This window comes from Cervus elaphus, chromosome 19 (assembly GCF_910594005.1).
Source record: "Cervus elaphus chromosome 19, mCerEla1.1, whole genome shotgun sequence".
Taxonomy (NCBI): domain Eukaryota; kingdom Metazoa; phylum Chordata; class Mammalia; order Artiodactyla; family Cervidae; genus Cervus; species Cervus elaphus.
In genome coordinates this window covers 75964617-75983453 of record NC_057833.1, presented here as the reverse complement: position 1 = coordinate 75983453, position 18837 = coordinate 75964617, and the positions used below count along the sequence as shown (strand labels likewise).

The 18837-nt window shown below is 47.3% G+C and overlaps 1 protein-coding gene across 1 annotated transcript in view; it reads right to left on the bottom strand.

Moving 5' to 3' along the window:
* Positions 1-6789, bottom strand: part of TMPRSS2 (transmembrane serine protease 2) — a 43650-nt gene extending 36861 nt beyond the window's left edge. Inside the window, exon 1 of the mRNA XM_043873607.1 lies at positions 6658-6789. The gene's annotated coding sequence lies outside the window, so the exon portion shown is untranslated. The remainder of the gene's footprint in view (positions 1-6657) is intronic.
* Between the last annotated feature and the right edge of the window lie 12048 nt (positions 6790-18837).

Below are 18837 nucleotides of genomic sequence, written 5' to 3'. Positions count from 1 at the left end.
AAGAGCCCTCTGAAAGGACTGATGAATCAGTGCCCGAAATCCACACTCCCTAGTCATTCAAGATCCCAAACAGTGAGACCAGGAAGCCGGGAGCCCAGGGGCACCGGGAGCCGCAGCCGTGAACTGTCCCCTAAAAGCCCAGGACCCAGAAATGACTGCAGCACCACCCTCTCTCACCCAGAGACCCCAGGGCCGGTAGACGCTGAGGACCCAGGACACCAAATGTGCCCAGATGGGCTGCCACAGGCTCTGGAAGGGAAGACGAGTCGGAGTGCCCCTAACCGTCGGTGTGTGTGTGTGTTAGTAACTCAGTCATGTCCAACTCTTCAAAACCCCATGGACTGTAGCTTGCCAGACTCCTCTGTCTATGGAATTCTGCAGCAGGGGATACTGGAGTAGGTTGCCATTTCCTCCTCCAGGGGATCTTCCTGACCCAGGGATTGAACCCAACTCTCCTGCATTGCAGGCATTCTTTACCATCTGAACTACCAGGGAAGCCTAACTCTCGGTGGCCAGACACAAAGGAAGAAAGGTCTCCCCTGGGACCTGGATCTCATGGGGACGTACTGTGTCCAAAAGGACCAGGGGATCACGTTCTGTGCGATTAATTTCCAAAACAGGCAATTCCACTCCCGTACGAGGTAGCCCCTCTCTTTAGCTGGTTTCTGAAAGGAACTAGACAACCCAGATGGCAGAGACAACACTGCCTCTCGAATGTTCTCTCCGGGCATCAGAGGACACCCGTGAGTGCTCTTGATTCCGGAAAGCCAGCCTCGGGGAAGCACTTTTCCCCAAAGTGACCAAGACTCACATGTGGCGAAGCTCTGCCCTGCTGCTTGCTCCTGGCACATGTCCACTTCAACGTCGCCCACTTGAGTGACACGGCAGAGCGTGACTGTCCCGGGCCACCCTGGGCTCTCCTTTCAGGGGACTGACTCAAGCCTCACGTCACCTCCCTGGCCACCACTCGACAGGACGGTGTTGTGGAACGCTACCAGCCTCCCATGACGTGATGAAGCTATTTCTAGACAAGGAGGGTTCCTCCTTACAGTATCTTTACTCTGGACTTCAAAACACATTTGCTGGAGATTTATTTTGAAAACTACCAAACCGACGGAAATGAGGTCACAGAGGTAGATACCGATGCCCACGCAGGAGTCAGGGGTTTTCCCTATTATGAAGGCGCCACTGACTTTCCCATCATTCATGCATGGGCGCCTGCCCCGGGCCCCCTCTAATGCCTTCCAGACGCCGGTCGCGTGATGAGGTGTGACGGGTGGAAGAAACCCCACCTTCCTGACCTCGGATTCGGCGTGCCTTCTTCAAACTCCAAAGCAAACACCACCAACAGATTATCTGAGGGTCCATGACCAATGGAGCCCCTTACGTCTCAGCCACTGCATACAATCACCTTACGCGTGGAGAGGTTCTCGGGTCCCAATGGGGACAAAATGCACCGCGAGAGGGAAGTTAACAGAGACGGTGGTGGATTTAATTAACAGCTCAACATAAACAAATATAAGACTATCAGAGAAAAGGCACACACAGTGGCTGACCCAGGGATGAGAAAGACAGAAGGGGGGGGGGAGCAGCTCAGGAGAGGTACTGCCTGCATCATCCAAGCTTCTTTTTCTATGAATGCCTCATTGTCCAAACGAGATTGCAAACTTTTTAGGGCAGGAATTGAATCTGGTCCTTTTTTTTTCAGTCTAGTTTTGTACCGTACACAGAAAATGTTCCAATTTTTTTTTTTTTTACATCCCAAAGGCCAAATGAGTAAAATGAAATTTAAGACAGAGAGAGCCAGAAAGCCTGCAGGTGGACAAAGCAGACGCCAAATTGAGGATGTGAGTGACCTCACAGATCCCAGTGCACTGGGCTAACCGAATGCCAGCAGGCAGGCTGGAGAGGTGGCCAGTCCCTCGATAAAGTACAAAAGCCACTGTCTAACGTTCGAAGAACTTGCCTGAGTCCATCTGTGAAATGGGCATGCGTGCCGAGTCACTTCAGTCATGTCCAACTCTTGGCAAACCCATGAACTCTAGCCCGCCAGGGTCCTCTGTCCATGGGATTTCCCAGGCAAGAATACCGGAGTGGGTTGCCATTTCCTTCTCCAGGGGATCTTCCTGACCCAAGGATAGCAGATAAATGGGGTTTTGTCCAGATTAAGTGTGTTCGTGGCCTAACACCATGCCCATCACACGATGAGCCCTCCAGAATAGTGTAATAACAGTAGCTAAGGCACTGATGTATGGGAAAAGGACTCGATTTTTTTGTGTGAAGATCCTAAGGAAGAAGTCAGGATCAAAAAGTTCAGAGGTATCAGGAAGGCAGATTTAACTCAATCCAGGGAAACCAAGTTCCAACAGTGAGGAAGTTTCAGTATCCACTAGGTTCCCTTGTGAGAAGCAGTTCCTCAAACCCCACAAAAAAACGTTTGATCCAACGTTGGAAGGCTGTGTCTACAGCACATTCTAGAACCAAACTGGGCTTTAGCTGAGAGGCCAGACATGATGATCTTTTATTTTTTGTGATCAGAAACACAAATCTATCCCTAGAAAACACAGGCTTCACATGCCCAGTGTTCAGATCAAGTCTCAGATGAGGCCAGGTGCTAGCCCTGCCAGGAGGGCCCCTCCGAAAGCAGGGAGCTTAAAGCGATGCTGACGTGAGGTGACATCCAAACAACCCACCATAAAAGCCTGGGCTTCATCTCACCTTCCAGATCAGAGCTCCCTAGAAAATAATTCTCTAATGGATGTCCACTAGAAGTCCAACGGAGCTCCCAATGATTCCGTCCACTCTGCCTTTGCAGAAGCTTCCAGACTTAAGCTTTTGTTGCTGTTTACTTGCAGCTAGCTGCAAGAATTAATGTGAATTGCAGGACTTCCCTAGTGGCTCAGATGGTAAGAATCCGACTGCAGTGTGGGAGGCCTGGGTTCAATCCCTGGGTTGGGAAGATCCCCTGAAGGAGGGCATGGCAACCCACTCCAGTATTCTTGCCTGGAGAATCCCCATGGACAGAGGAGCCTGGCAGGCTGCAGTCCATGGGGTCACACAGAGTCGGACACAACTGAGCGACTAAGCGCAGCACTTGCTAAGTCACGTCCAACTCCTTGCAACCCCATGAACTGTAGCCCGCCAGGCTCCTCTCTGGGTTGCCATTTCCTTCTCCAAGCCTTTCAAACATTTCCTGCTTCCTTATCACATTTCTGCACCCTTGACCCTCCTGCACCACCCCCCCCCCCCCACACACACAACATAAATGCCTGGAGCTTCCACTCAAGGCAAGTCCTTCCCACCGTCTCCTTAACTGACCTCTAACAAGAGCAGGGTCACCTGCCCTCTTCAAGATTCACACTATTCACAGTTCAAGGAGCTGCCCACACGCCCACCATAAAATCAGGGTCTGTCGTTCTCCCTGGATGTCTCTAAGACTGCCCATGACATTTTTCACGCCCCTGGTTCCTCTTCGCTGGACCTCTGTCCAGTGGCTGGGGCAGACCAAGTCCGAGGTCACCTCTCCTTCTTCCTGATCTCGAGTTCTGCCTGAGTTGTTCCTCAGACCTGGCTGTGTGATCAGCTGAGCCCTCTGCTACTGCATTTGGGACCAGGCTGGCCATCGGCACGGTGGAGGCGGGGGCTCTGGGAGTCCCCTCCCCCACATCCAGGCCCACCATCCTGAGCGGCTTGCAAGCCAGATCCCCCAAAATAGCCTATACATAGGAGTTCCCAACCTCAAGTTAGGAAGGGACTCACCAAGCCTGGCCCAATTCACATCTCAGCACCCAGGTGTGTGACACTTGCCATTCCCTCCCCAGAGGCCCCTTAGCTCATCTTGGGGGTCCCCTAGGGGGTGCCAAGAAGGGCAGCAAAGACTGAGCAATTGTGGGAAGCAAGACCACCCAGCAGACCCAGAGCTGAGAGAGCAGCAGAGGGTGGAGGAGCCTTGAGTGTGCCCCCACCCCTAGGCTTCCCCTCCTTAAGTAAGCAAAGCTGACCAGACACTGCTTTGACCCAGTCGCCTTTCCTTTTTCTGCCTCCACGCCTAAGGATTGCATAATTCTGGAGGGCTTCGAAAAATAGATTTCCTATTCCATCAGAATCTGATGCAGCAACTGAAACCAGGGCAATGACCCCCAGTGGTCATTGAGGCCCCCAGGACTCCTGCCACAGACCTAAGTGGAAAGAAGTGAGAGGCAGCAGCCTGGAGCCCTGGTTTACACATCCTGGTAGACCCGGTGTCCCAGGCTGGGCCAAGTCTCTGCAACAACCGTCATAGTGTCCTTCGCGTGTCTAGGCTTCATCGCCTACAGGACATTTGTACCATCCGTCCCAGCACCAGAGATGGTCAGCCCTCTGCCCTGCCCCATAAAGGGGCAGGCTGTCCTTGCCTGGTTACCCCGCAAGTGAGCAGCTCCGAGCCAGTGGGGCGGGGGTGGGGGGGAGAGGGAAGGGAAGAAGCTCTGCTCTTGGATCATGAGGAAGTCAGCCTGCCCCTAGAGCCACCCCCTTTCCCACGAGGATTCCAGGCCTCACGAAGCTTCCCTCGAGCCAGCTGGCCTGCCTGCACCCCCTGGCCTCCCTACAGGTCATGGGATCGCCTGGGGCAAGTTATTTCCCCTGTCTGCCTTAGTTCCTCACAACTGAGTTACATGCATCATAAAGAGCCTGGAAGGATGCCCAGCTGGAAGTAAAGGCCACATCCACATGGGCTGTTCCTATGATAACAGGGGTACAACCCAATGTTCTCCTACAATTAAAGCAGGAGTCCAGGGTGGAACAGCCCAGGGTGAGCAGAGGCCAACCACCAAGCAAACCTGAGCACTGTAGGCTCCAGGCGACTACACAACCTTGTAGGAAAAAGACTGACCTTGGAGGAGTCAATAAGAAAGGCATGGCTGGGGATCAAACAAACAAATCTCCCAGTCAAGAACAAAAGGCTCCTGCTGCTGGCCTGCTGAAGGCCTTAAAAGCGGAGAGAGAGGTGTCCACGCCAATCTCAAGGCAGAGCCCCCACCGCAGGTCCCTGACTCCTGTGGTGTGGGCTTGCTGGTGCTGCCCTGGCCTCTCACGTTGACCTCAGGGGTCCAGTAAAGTCGGCTGTGGTGGGGGTGCAGGCAGGCCTACTTCTGGAAAAGCTGTGGAAGACGGAAGCAAACCTCCACTGCCTCCCTGGGTTCCCCAACCGCTGCACCTTACTCAGCAGCAGCCGCGCCTGCACCCCCAGGAAGCTGGGTGAAGTAAGCCCGGCTCCCACTCCCAGCCCCCACCCTCCTGCAGGGGAGATTGGCTCCGTCCCCACTTCCTGGAGATCCTTCGGAGACCTCCCAGGCTAAGTCAACAACCCTCCCCTCACTTCACATTTTCTAAACACCTTGAAGCTCTCCTTAGCAGCCTTGGTAATTTTCCATCAGTTGGTTGGCTCTCTACAGCCCGGAGCGCCGGGAGCCCAGGGCGCCTGCTGTGTGCCCCGAACCTGCCGTGGTCCCAGTACTACGGCGCGAGTTTGAACCCGGCGGGATTCTCAGGCTCGAGGCAGAGCCCCAGGTGACCCCTGCCCGATAGTCAGATCTCGAGTCGCTATCTTTTCCTTCCCAAACGATCCGCTGGGATTCCACCTGACTGGCCCGCAGCCACTTGTGCGTCCGAAAAGGAATTCCGGATTTGGGATCACCGGCGGGGTGGGCCCTTCCCAAAAGCCGGGGCGCACGCCAGGGCCGGCGGCCGCCCTCAATCCGTGCTTCCCCTTTTGAGGCCTGGAAGCGCGAAATTTGGGGCCATAAGGCAGTTCTTAGCGGTGCCCGCTGCCAAGCTGGTGCGTTCAGCCGCGGGGCCACAGCCCGGGGTCCTGCCGGATGGCATGCGGTGGACCGAAGCGCCCAGGTGTCGGGACTTGTCCCTGGCATGGAGTGTGAGCCGAGAGATCAGGACCGCTCCTTCCCGCAATGGAAGCGCAGGGGACCGGAGCGGGGGCGGGGGGCGTTGCCGGCTGTCCAGGCGGCCCAACCCTGACCGTGGCCTCGGGGTCGCCGTCTGGGGCCACCGAGCGGTTCGCACCTCGCCCGGAGGCCCTCCAGGCCAGTCCCCGCCGCGCCGGCGTTATCGCTCCCGGCATCTCCGAGAGTTTCCAGTTTCTCCCCACTTTGGGAGGGAGCCAAGAAGCGGGAGTTCAGGTAACACCGCGAGGCTGCAGAGATTTTCCCGAAACAAAGAAGCGGATGGACAACCCTCCCTCTCTCATCGTCCCCGAAGGGAAAAGGCGCACCCCTCGTCCCCAACTCGGAGCTTAAGGGGCCAGGGGAGCATGAGCCGATTTCAGGCAAGAGGACCCACCCCGAGGCACCTTTTCGCCTACCAATTGGCTAAGGGACCGCAGAGTAGCCTGCACCAGCCCAGTGATGCCAACGGAGCAGCCGGCGAGCCTCTGACCCCCGCGCCAAGGCGTCCCAGGCTCCCGGAACCCTCCCGACCTCACGCAGGTCGCTTCGCCGGGCTCAGCCCCTTGCGTCCCGACGGCGGGAGGACGGACCCACGAGGCCGGAGCTGCTCACACCTGGCTTCACCTCCCGCTACTCCCAACCCAGCCCGGGCGCCCAAGTCCTCCCTTGCTCCCAGAATCTCCAGCACAGAGAACCCGTCGCGCGCGCCACTTACCTGCTACGCTCCGGGGCAGCTCCCCTCCCCTCACCCCTTCCTGCTCCTGCTTCTCCTCCGCCTCCTCTGGAGTTCGCTTCTTCCTCGGCCCAGCTCGGAGTCCCCGACCCTCCCCGGCTCTCGCTTTAATCCTGGGAGGCGGTGTCCGAGCGCCCAGGGCAACACCCCCAAGCGCCGGTCCCAGGTCACCTCGGACAGAGGGAGGGGACGGACCGGAACCGCTGTCCCGGGCGGGGCTGGTCGGGCCGAAGGCGGCGAGAGGAGGAGTTTCCTCCAGGGAAAGCCCGGGACGCGCTCCCGGAGAGACCCAGAGGGAGCTCGGGGGACGCTTCCATCCCCGGCGGGTAGTCTAGGGTTGGAGAGGAGCGCGTCTCCCTCCCGCATTCCCTGGGACCGGGCCGGTCGCCGGCGGGTCGTTCGGGTTGTGCCCGAACACTCAAGTTTGGATTCGGCAAGGGGATTCTGGGGAGCGCCGACCGAGTCTCCAGTGAACCGGCCGAGCCCTGGCCCAGGGGATCCGCCTGATCTCTGTGCCCTCGGTGAGGACCCAGGAATCTGCTTCCAGGGGCCGCTGGCCAGGGCGCTAGAGCCCAAGGACCCTCCCCAGTCCTCTTGGGGGGCCCTTCTCTGCCCTCAGGTCCCAAGTCCCTCCCCTGCCCTCAGAACGTCCCCAGGAGTGGCTTGAGGTCTTCCTGCCCCCACTAAGGCAGAGGGTGAGGGAAAAGGGTGAGATAAAGCTTAGCTTTCTGCCTCCTTTTAAGAGGCTCTTCCCAACGTCCTTTGCAATACACAAATGAATCTGGATTGCTTTAGAATCAGGTAGAGGCAGAAGAAAGCCCGATTCATTCCAAGTGATGTGCTGCGTTGGCACAGCATTCCTTCCTGGGCAGGTGTCCTGGGACTGGACTTGCCTAGTAAGTTCTTCCCAGCCTCTCCTTTGGCTCCCACCCTTTGGCCCATCTCATCTCTCATCCTTCACCGTGTGCAGGTTGTCCAAGTAGAAGACCCTCGAGGACTGCCTCAAGGTCAGTGTCAGGTCACTGACAGGTTAGGTGGCCTTCTGGTGGTGACTTGTCTATTGCTGTTTTGAGGAGTGTATTTGGAGTCTGCTGGGAATGGCATCATCGTTCACCAGACCTCAGTGTCCACCACACACCAGGCACTATGTGTGTCTGCACCTTCATCCTTTTAGTGGTTGTTTTCTCACTGTCCATTTCCCCTTCTTTTGGCAACTTTCTGGAACGTTTGTTCCCAGGAGCAAATGAGTAGCTTGGGGAACCACCTCAGTTCTGGAGGTAAGCACATGGCCAGTGTTCGGCTTAGCAGCTAAATCCCATCCTTGCCTGGCTTCGTGTTTCAGGGATGAACACACAACCCACCTTTGCACCTGGGTCTAGGGTCAGCCTGGGGAAGCTGGGATTTTTTTCTCTTCTACTGGAGCCTTCAGAGACCCTCTTCCTTGTGCTTGGAGGAAAAAGCAAGTAGTCACAGGAATTGTTGATAGCTGTCTCCATCACCAGGGAGCTAGTACCACAACAAAGATAGCTTCTCCACCAAGAACCACAGCATACATCTCACACCAGCCAGAATGGCCATCATTACAAAGTACAAGTAATAGAGGCTGGAGAGGGTGTGGGGAAAAAGGAATGCTCCTATGCCACTAGTGGGAACAAATTACTGCAGCCACTGTGGAGAACAGCATGGAGGTTCCTTAAAAAAGTAAAGATAGAGCTACCATGTGATCCAGCATTCCCACTCCTGGGTATATAGGTGGAGAAAAGTCTAATCTGAAAATATATGTGCATCCAATGTTCACTCTAGCTCTACTTAAAATGGCCAAGATATGGAATCAACCTAAATGTCCATTAACATAGAAATAGATAAAGAAGATATGGTACATATATATAATGGAACATTACTCAGGCATAAAAATGAATTAATTAATGTCATTTGCAGCAATACAGATGGATCTAAGGATTATCATATCTGGTGAAATAAGTCAGACAGAGGAAGACAAATATCATATGCTATCACTTATATGTGGGATATAAAAAAAAATGATACAAATGAACTTATTTACAAAACAGACGAAAAGGAGATAGAGGAGGGGAGATAAATTAAGAGTCTGGGATTAACATATACAGACTATTATATAAAATAGATAAACAACAAGGACCTGCTATGTATATCATACAGAGAACTATACTCAGTATTTTGTGATAACCTATGATGGAAAAGAATCTGAAAAAGAATATGTATATAACTGAGTCACTTTGCTGTACACTTGAAACTAACATTGTAAATTGTAAGTTAATTGTAACATTGTAAATTGTAACACTGTAAATTAATATCAGTTCAGTTCAGTCACTCAGTTGTGTCTGACTCTTTGTGACCCCATGGACTGCAGCACACCAGGCTTCCATGTCCATCACCAACACCCAGAGCTTACTCAAACTCATGTCTATCCAGTCAGTGATGCCATCCAACCATCTCATCCACTGTCAGCCCCCGTCCTCCTCCTGCCTTCAGTCTTTCCCAGCATCAGGGTCTTTAACTATACTTCAGTTAAAAAAAAAAGCACAGTATAGAGATGACAGTAAACCCTAATTCTTAATATCATTGAACCACTGCATCCAACCACTGAAGTTAAGCCTCCTTTACCACATTTTCCATGAGTACAAATAGAAATCAGAATTATCAACCAAGGGGAGTAGCCATATACAGTAAAACAAAACAATATTCTTCTATGTTAAAAATACACTGTGCTTAGTCCCTAGGTCGTGTCTGACTCTTTGCAACCCCATGGACTGCAGCACACCAGGCTTCCTGTCCTTCACTATCTCCCGGAGTTTGCTCAAATTCATGTCCATCGATTTGGTGATGCCATCCAATCATTTCATCCTCTGCCATCCCCTTCTCCTCTTGCTCTCAATCTTTCCCAGCATCAGAGTCTTTTGCAATGAGTCGGCTCTTCGCAACATGTGGCCAAAGTATTGGAACTTCAGCTTTAGCATCAGTCCTTCCAATGAATATTCAGGGTTGCTTAATGGAGGGGGACTAATGCTCTCCTGAGAATTTACAAGTACCAGCAAGCCCTCTTATGAGAATTCAAGTTTTGAACCCTAACTCCCACCAACTTTGCAGTCAGAGAAACATCAAGTCAAGAATTTAATGAAAAGCCATCCCAGGTAGGTAATGCCCCAGGCAAATGGCAGAAGCAAGCCTCTCTAGGGGAATGCCACTTGTGATGAATAATTTTATGTGTCAACTTCACTAGGCTAAAGGATTCCCAGGTAACTGATAAAATACTACTGCTTGGTGCTATAACACCTTGGTGAGGGTGTTTCTGGAAGAGATTAGCATTTAAATCATAGATTAAGTAAAGATCTGTCCTCACCAGTGCTGGTGGGCAACATTCAATTCTTTGAGGGCTTAAAATAAAAAAGACAGAGGAAGGGCCAGTTTGCTCTCTCTGCCCAACCTGGGGCATCCATCTTCTGCCTACCAGCATCAATGTTTCTGATTCTTAGACCTTAGGACCTGGACTAAATTATGCCACTGGTTTTCCTGGTTTTCCAGGTTTCAAACAGCGTGTCGTAAGACTTGTCCTCCCTAATCTGGTGAGCTAATTCCTATAATAATAAGCTCACATACGCATACACATTCATACATAACATATATCTTTTACTGGTTCTGGAGAGCTAATATATTCTCCAACCCAGGAAAAATTCCTGGTCAATTAAAATGAGGTTAATTTAATTAAAAATAATTCAAATGAGCATGCAAAAAATCAACAAGCATAACAATAGCAGAATCAGACCATAGATACTGGCATTATTAGACACAAATGAAAAAATAAGTATATTTGCTATATGAAAAAATAAAGCAGAGACTCTAAAAATGAATAAGAAGCAAGGATTGTTTAAAATTAAGAGAATTTGGGTAAAATACTAAGTAAAACTTCTAGAAACAAACCACAATATACTTTTTCAATAGCTGAAGAGGGAATTAGTGACTTGGAATATATCCCTGAAGAAATTATCCAAAATTCACATAGAAGGATGAAATTATTTTTAAAAATATAAAATTATAAGAAGCTAAGTGGTATGGAGGGTCAGAAGATCTAATGTACATCTGATTAGACTTCCAAAATGTGATAATGGAGAAAAAAGTTAAAAGCAATAGTGATTAATTTTTTTTCCCCAAAATTGATAAGTCATGAATCCTTAGATTACTGAAGCACAACAAATTCTGAGCAGAAAAAAATGAGGAATCCAGAGTTAAAGTATAATATAGTGAAACTACAGAACTCTTAAAATAAAGAAAAGATCTAAAAAACATCCTGAAGCAACAGACCTAGCCCCCAAATGGAAGGAAGAATATGGTGGAATAAAATATTCAAAGTGTTTGGACAAAAAAATGACTGTTAACCTAAAATTTTATATCCTGTAAAGTATCCTTTAAGAAAGAGGGAAATGACATTTATAGACAAACTAAGACAGTGTTGATCACAAATAGAAATTTGAAAATTATGAAATCCAGGAAGAAGAAAAATAATTCCAGAAGGAAAGTCTGACATGCAAAAGGAAATGGTGAGGCAAGAAAATGGCAAAAATGCAAATATGTCTCAACAAATATTGACAGCATAAAAAAGGCCCCACTGATAATGGTGAATATATGAAGGCAAAGTGACAACAACAAGAAAAAATAGAACAAAGATATTGGAAAATGTTTTAATTCTGCTGCTCTAGATAGGAGAAACAGAATTACAACATTATAATCAATACAATCTTCTGGAGGAGCATAAACACATGGATTAACATGAGACTTCATTGAGTTAAAAGGAAAATTGAAAAAGAATAAAAATAGAGTGTATGTTGACCTAGTCCAAACCTAACAGAGAGACAATGAGATAAGAAGGGAAAAAACTCAGTGAAATTTAACAAAATAAAGCAAAGAAAGATAGGGAAGGAAGAGAAGCAAAATCAGACCCAGAAAGAAGACAAAAAGAAGCAAGAAATATAACCTAAATATATATACAGGTGCATCAGTAATCATAGTACATATGTACTCCAAACTGTCATGATAATATGAATAGGTTTTTGAAAGATATAAATTATCTTTCTATCTTTAATTTTTAAAGACAGAAACATGTAATTTGTGAGAACTATGTGGAATGGACATACGAAAAGGAAAGCTGACTTGGTTAAATTAATAGTTGATAAAATAGACTTTTAAAGAAAGGGTCTTATTGGGAATAAGGAGAATGACGAATGACTTTGTCATGGTAAAAGAAACAAGTCACCTGAGAAATATAACACTTGTGAACTTGCCTATACCTAAAAACACAGTCCCCCAAAAATGTACAAAGAAAATTTTATAGAAGAGGGAAAAGATCTTTTCAAATCCACCATCATCTCTCTCAGTAATGACAGGTCAGCCAGACAAACAAAAATTTAGTAAAAATATAGATTTGAAAAATAAAGATTTGAGCAAGCTTTATTAATGGACATATATAGATTCATAGACAGAGGAGCCTGGTGGGCTATTATTCAAGGCATTGCAAAGAGTTGGACACAACTGAGCGACTAACACTCACTTGTAGATGTCTACACCAAACAATTGGCCAGAGGCTTTTCCAGGTTAATTCTTTGAAACAGTTAAGAAACACAATATTCCAGTCTTTCAAATGCTTTTCCCCAAGGAATAGGTATATAGAAAATACTCTCCAACTCATCAGTGCCTAAACCAGCAAAAAAAGTTCAAGAAAAGTTATAAACCAATCTACTTCATGAATATAAATGTGAAAATCCTTTTTAAAAATTAGGGAAAAGAATCCAACAGTGTATAAAAAAGATTATGACTAAGTTGGGTTTATCCTAGGAACAATAATACTGATTTAACATTAGAAAAGCTGTTCATATGATTCAACGCAATAGTACATTAGACAGAAAAATTGTCTAACATGTTAAATGATAAAAAAATTTTATTCAGTAAAACTAAAATGCACTCATAATAAAAGTCCTCTGCAAAGATGAAATAAAAGGAAGCTTTCTTACCTGATAAAGGATACATGTGTGTGTATGTGTCTGTGTGTCTGTGTTAGTCGCTCAGTCGTGTCCAACTCTTTGCGATCCCATGGACTGTAGCCTGCCAGGCTCCTCTGTCCATGGGATTCTCTAGGCAAGAATATTGGAGTAGGTTGCCATTCCCTTCTCCAGGGGATCTTCCTGACCCAGGGATCGAACCTGGATCTCCTGCATTACAGACAGAGTCTGAGTCCCCGGTGGCTCAGATTTTTTTAAAAAAAGATATTTATAAGTGTCAAAAGGTATCCTCAATGGTAAAAGAATTATGGTTAGCACCGTTTCTGCTCAACCTCATACTGAATGCTTTAGCCAAAGAATTACAAAAGAACACAAGTCATTATTGAAGATGATATTGATTGTGTACCTACAAGACCTCAAAGAAGCAAAGAAAATTATTAGAATTATTAAGAAAGTTTGGTTATCTATATTTACATTTGATAAATACAGAGGCAGTATACAAAAATAATTTGCATCCTTCTACACCACCAACTCTGATGGGGGGAGCCATGCTCAGTAAATCTTTAATCCAATTTTCTGTTGATAAGTGGGGCTGTGTTCCCTCCTTGGCCTCAGGCCAAACTATGGTAGGGGTAATGGCTGTAATCGTGAACTCCTTCAAAAAGACTTATGCCAGGACTGTTGGATTCAGTCCCCCTAATCCCATGGCAGGCCACTGTCAACCCACACCTCCACTGGAGACTCCTGGACACTCATTTTCAATTACTGCACATAGTAAATGAAGTGTTAGTTGCTCAGTTGTGTCCGACTCTTTGTGACCCCATGGACTGCAGCCCACCAGGCTCCTCTGTCCTTGGGATTTTTCCAGGCAAGAATACTGGAGTGGGTAGCCATTTCCTTCTCCAGGGGATCTTCCCAACCCAGGGATTAAATCCAGGTCTCCTGCAATGCAGGCAGATTCTTTATCGATTGATCTATGAGGGAAACCCAGCTTTTATTCCAAGGAACAAGCATCTTTTAATTTCATGGCTGCAGTCACCATCTGCAGTGATTTTGGAGACCAAGAAAACAAAGTCTGTCACCGTTTTTTCACTCTCCTCTTTCACTTTCATCCAGAGGCTTTTTAGTTCCTCTTTGCTTTCAGCCATAAGGATGGTGTCATCTGCATATCTGAGGTTATTATCATATATCATATATTAATAACCTGCATATAATTAGGTTATTATCATATATCAACCATATATCAGGTTATATATCCCTGCAATCTTGATTCCATCTTGTGCTTCATCCAGTACAGCATTTCACATGATGTACCCTGCATCATGTGACTTCCCTGGTGGCTCAGATGGTTAAGTGTCTGCCTACAATGCGGGAGACCCGGGTTCGATCCCTGGGTGGGGAAGATCCTCTGGAGAAGGAAATGGTAACCCACTCCAGTACTCTTGCCTGAAAAATCCCATGGGAGGAGCCTGGTAGGCTACAGTTCATGGTGTCGCAAAGAGTTGGACACAACTAAGTGACTTCACTTCACTTCACTTCACTCTGCATATAAGTTAAAGAAGCAAGGAGCCACTTCACCTTGAGAGGATCATCTAGACTGTAAACATGATTGAACCCTGTGAGAGTCTCTAAGGAAACATTTAAGATTCTGGCATAAATTTTGGAGATCTACTCAGCTCAAGCTGCTCAAGACCAACCTTACATATACACAGAAGAACTGTCCATGTACAGCCTGATGAAACGCCCCGCACTTGTGGTGCAGTGGAAGGAACCTATACTTACAGGTAGATATCGACCTTGGAGTCCTGGATCAGCTACATATCTTTAACAAAAGCTATGACCAACCCAAAGAGCATATTAAAAAGCAGAGACATTACTTTGCCAACAAAGATCCATCTAGTCAAAACTAAGGTTTTTCCAGTAGTCATGTGTGGATGTGAGAGTTGAACTATAAAGAAAGCTGAATGCCGAAGAATTGATGCTTTTGAACTGGTGTTGGAGAAGACTCTTGAGAGTCCCTTGGATGGCAAGGAAATCAAACCAGTCAATCCTAAAGGAAATCAGTCCTAAATTCACTGGAAGAACTGATGCGGAAGCTCAAATACTTTGGCCACCTGATGCAAAGAGCTGACTCACTGTAAAAAAAAAACCCTGGTGTTGGGAAAGATTGAAGGCAGGATGAAAAGGGGACAACAGAGGATGAGATGGCTGGATGGCATCACCAACTCAATGGACCTGAGTTTGAGCCACTCAGGGAATTGGTGATGGACAAGGGAGCCTGGTGTGCTGCATTTCATGGGGTCACGAACAATAGGACACAACTGAGCAACCGAACTGAACTGAACATCACCGACTAACCATTGGAGATGCAACAGTTTTCCTTGTTAGGATTTTTTAAATTGGAGTGTAATTGCTTTATGGGCTTCCCTGATGGCTCAGCAGCAAAGAATCCACTTGTAATGCAGGAGATGCAGGTTCGGTCACTGGATTAGAAAGATCCCCTGGAGGAGGAAGTGGCAACTCCAGTATTCTTGCCTGGGAAACCTCATGGACAGAGGGGTCTGGCAGGCTATGATCCATAGGGCCATAAAGAAATGGACAAGACTAAAGCGCCTTAGCACAGCACATAACTGGTTTATGGGCTTTCCCAATGGCCCAGCAGTAAAGAATCCACCTTCAGTGCAGAAGACACAGGAGATGCAGTTTCAGTCTCTGGGTTGGGAAGATCTGGTGAAGGAAATTGCAACCCCCTCCAGTATTCCTGCCTGGAGAATCCCATGGACAGAGGAGCCTGGCGGTCTGCAGACCGTGAGGTCGCAAAGAGTCAGACATAACTGGGACACTGAGCACATCATTGCTTTACCGTGTCGTGTTAGCCTCTGCTGTAGAGTGGGATGAAGCAGCTACACGTATACACGTATCCCCTCCCTCCTGGGCCTCCCCACGCCCCCCATCCCACCCCTCTAGGTCACCACAGAGCATGAGCTGAGCCGTCTGTGCTACAAAGCAGCTTCCCACTGGCTATTTCACACATGGTGGTGTGTATATGGCAATCCTAATCTCCCAATTCATCCCACCCTCTCCTTTCCCCACGTGTCTGTTCTCTACACATGCATCTCTGTTCCTGCCCTGCTAATAGTTTCATCTGCACCATTTTTCTAGATTCCACATATATGTATTAATATACAATAATTGTTTTTTCTCTTTCTGATTTACTTTACTCTGTATGACAAACTAGGTCCATCCACATCTCTATAAATGACCCAATTTCATTTCTTTTTATGGCTGAATAATGGAGAATAATGTGGCAGTTCCTTAAAAAACTAAAAGTAAAACTACTATATGACCGAGCAATTCCACTACTGGGCATATACCCTGAGAAAACCATAATCCAAAAAGACACATGAACCCAAGTGTTCATTGTAGCACTATTTACAATAGCCAGAACATGGAAGGAAACTAAATGTCCATCGACAGGTTAATGGATAAAGAAGATGTGGTACATAAATAGAATGGAAATGTAGCTTTTAAATGTATCATTTACTGACACTGGTAGTGTGATTTTGTAGGAGAATATCATTTTTTCAAGTGCTTAGTCACTCAGTTATGTCTGACTGTTTGTGACCCCATGAACTGTAGCCCGCCAGGGTCCTCTGTCCTTGGGGATTCTCCAGGCAAGAATACTGGAGTGGGTTGCCATGCCTTCCTCCAGGGGATCTTCCCAACACAGGGATCGAACCCAGGTCTCCTGCATTGCAGGTGGATTCTTTACTGTCTGAGCCACCAGGGAAATCCATTTTTTTCAAGAGGCATGGAAAAATATTTAGAGGTGAAGTGTCATGATGCCTACAACTTAATTTCAAACAGTGCATCAAAAAAAAAAAAAAAAAAGCCAGCCACATACAGGAAATTTTAAAAAATCAATGGATCTAGGAGGAGGGTGTACATCTATTTATTCTACTAATCTTTCCTATTTTCTGCATCTTTGAAATGTGTCATCATAAAAAATTGAGGAAAAAAATCACAAGGATAAACCACTTAAGTGGCAACACAAATTAGTTACCTTGAGATAAATATACTAAAATATATGAACTTTCTTACGGAGAAAATTATAAACCCTTATTGGAAGGTATTAAAGACTAAATAGATGGAGACATAAATAATTTGTGTATGGAAGATACAACTTCAAGGATACTAATTATCTCCTCAAGTTGACATATTAGACTGAATGCAATTGCAACCAAAATTCTAACACATCTTTTGGAGTTCACTGATGAAATCAGTCTAATATATACTTGTGAGCAAGAAAGAACAAAAGACCAGAAAAAGTTAAGACACCCAAAGAAAAGCAAAGACATGACAAGCTTATTCCCAAACCAACTGTCCTGGTCAGAAGGCTAAATGTAGGAGATCAAGTCTCCTAACTTCATTCTAGAAAGCTGTGTGATGATACTGGTATAAGGAGAGGAGGAAATCATGAATGGAAAAGAACAAGGAGCAAGACACAGCCATATCTATCTGGAGACATGAAATGTTACAGGGATACAGGCCAGGGGAGAAATCTCATGGGATAATCCATTATCCACATGGAAAACGATGGAGTTAGAACCTTGCATCACATCATATATGTAAATCAACTCGGATGATTTAAAGACCATATGGGAACATGAGAACGAAGGGCTTGCGTATTTAGAAGATGCAGTAGTTAGTACGGGACAGCCTTGCTAGGATTTCCTTTCCTATGTGCCTCTCGTTACACTGGGCCACGAGATCTTGGGAGATCTGGGGAGCAGAGGTGAAGCAGGAATTAAAGGTTTTGCTCCCACATTCATTGCTGGCCAGCTGGCTCACTTCTTCGCACAGGGCAATGTCCAGGCCCTTTCCCCTGACCCTCTCGCTTCTGAGACTCCAGGCCGTGTGTGTTTACCTCTGTGATGATGAGCCCCACCCCAGCTTCTTCAGGACACTCCCATCAAGGTCAGGGGCAACAATCCAACTGTGTGGGCTCCAGCTTGTCCCCCATTTCACACCTGTTGTGGACTGAATTATGAACCTCAAATGCAGATGCTGAAGCCCCATCCCAACGTGATTGGATTTGGAGATAAAGCTTTCAGGTAATGAAGGTTTAGTGAGGTCATGGGTAGACTGGTGATTGGTAAGATTGATGCTCCTCGTGGAAAGATCTCTCTCACTTTGTACGCACGTTGAGGAAAGGCCATGTGAAGACACAGCAAGAAGGTAGCCGTCTATGAGCCAGGAGGAGGGTCCTCACCAGGAACCAAACAGGCTAGCACCCTGATTTGGACTTTCAGCCTCTAGAACTGCAAGGAGTAAATGTCTGTGATGTTTTGTTATGGCAACCTGAGCAGACTGATATGCCGTCACTCATTGCCCCGTGGAATGCAAGCTCTGGCACTAAAGGAGAACACTAGGGCCACACAGAAACTGCTTAGACAGCTTCCTCAAGTGCAAGGTCAAGTCCTCTAACCAACCCCTTTTGAAAACACAGAGACACATCATTGTAGAACACAGAACAAATTAAAACTGAGTGAGGGCTCCAATGTAGAGGAAGTTTGAGGACATTATTGCGGAATGAAATAAGCCAGACAAAAACACAAATGCTGTGGGATTCTACTCCTATGAGGTCCCCAGAGGAGTCAAATTCCTAGACAGAGAGTAGATGGCAGCTCGCAGGGGCTGGGAGCGGGGAACAGAGTGAGTGTTCAGGGGACTGAGTTTCAGTTGGGGAGATGGAACATTCTGGAAATAAAGATGGTTGCACCACACTGTGAATGTCCTTAATGCCGTTGAACTGCACACCTAAAAATGGTTAATATGTGAATTTTTGTGTAATGTATATTTCACCACAAAAACAAAGATACCAGATCAGTTCAGTTCAGTTCAGTCGCTCAGTCGTGTCCAACTCTTTGCAACCCCATGAATCACAGCACACCAGGCCTCCCTGTCCATCACCAACTCCTAGAGTTTACTCAAACTCATGTCCATCGAGTGGGTGATGCCATCCAGCCATCTCATCCTCTGTCGTCCCCTTCTCCTCCTGCCCCCAATCCCTCCCATCATCAGGGTCTTTTCCAATGAGTCAACTCTTCACATGAGGTGGCCAAAGTACTGG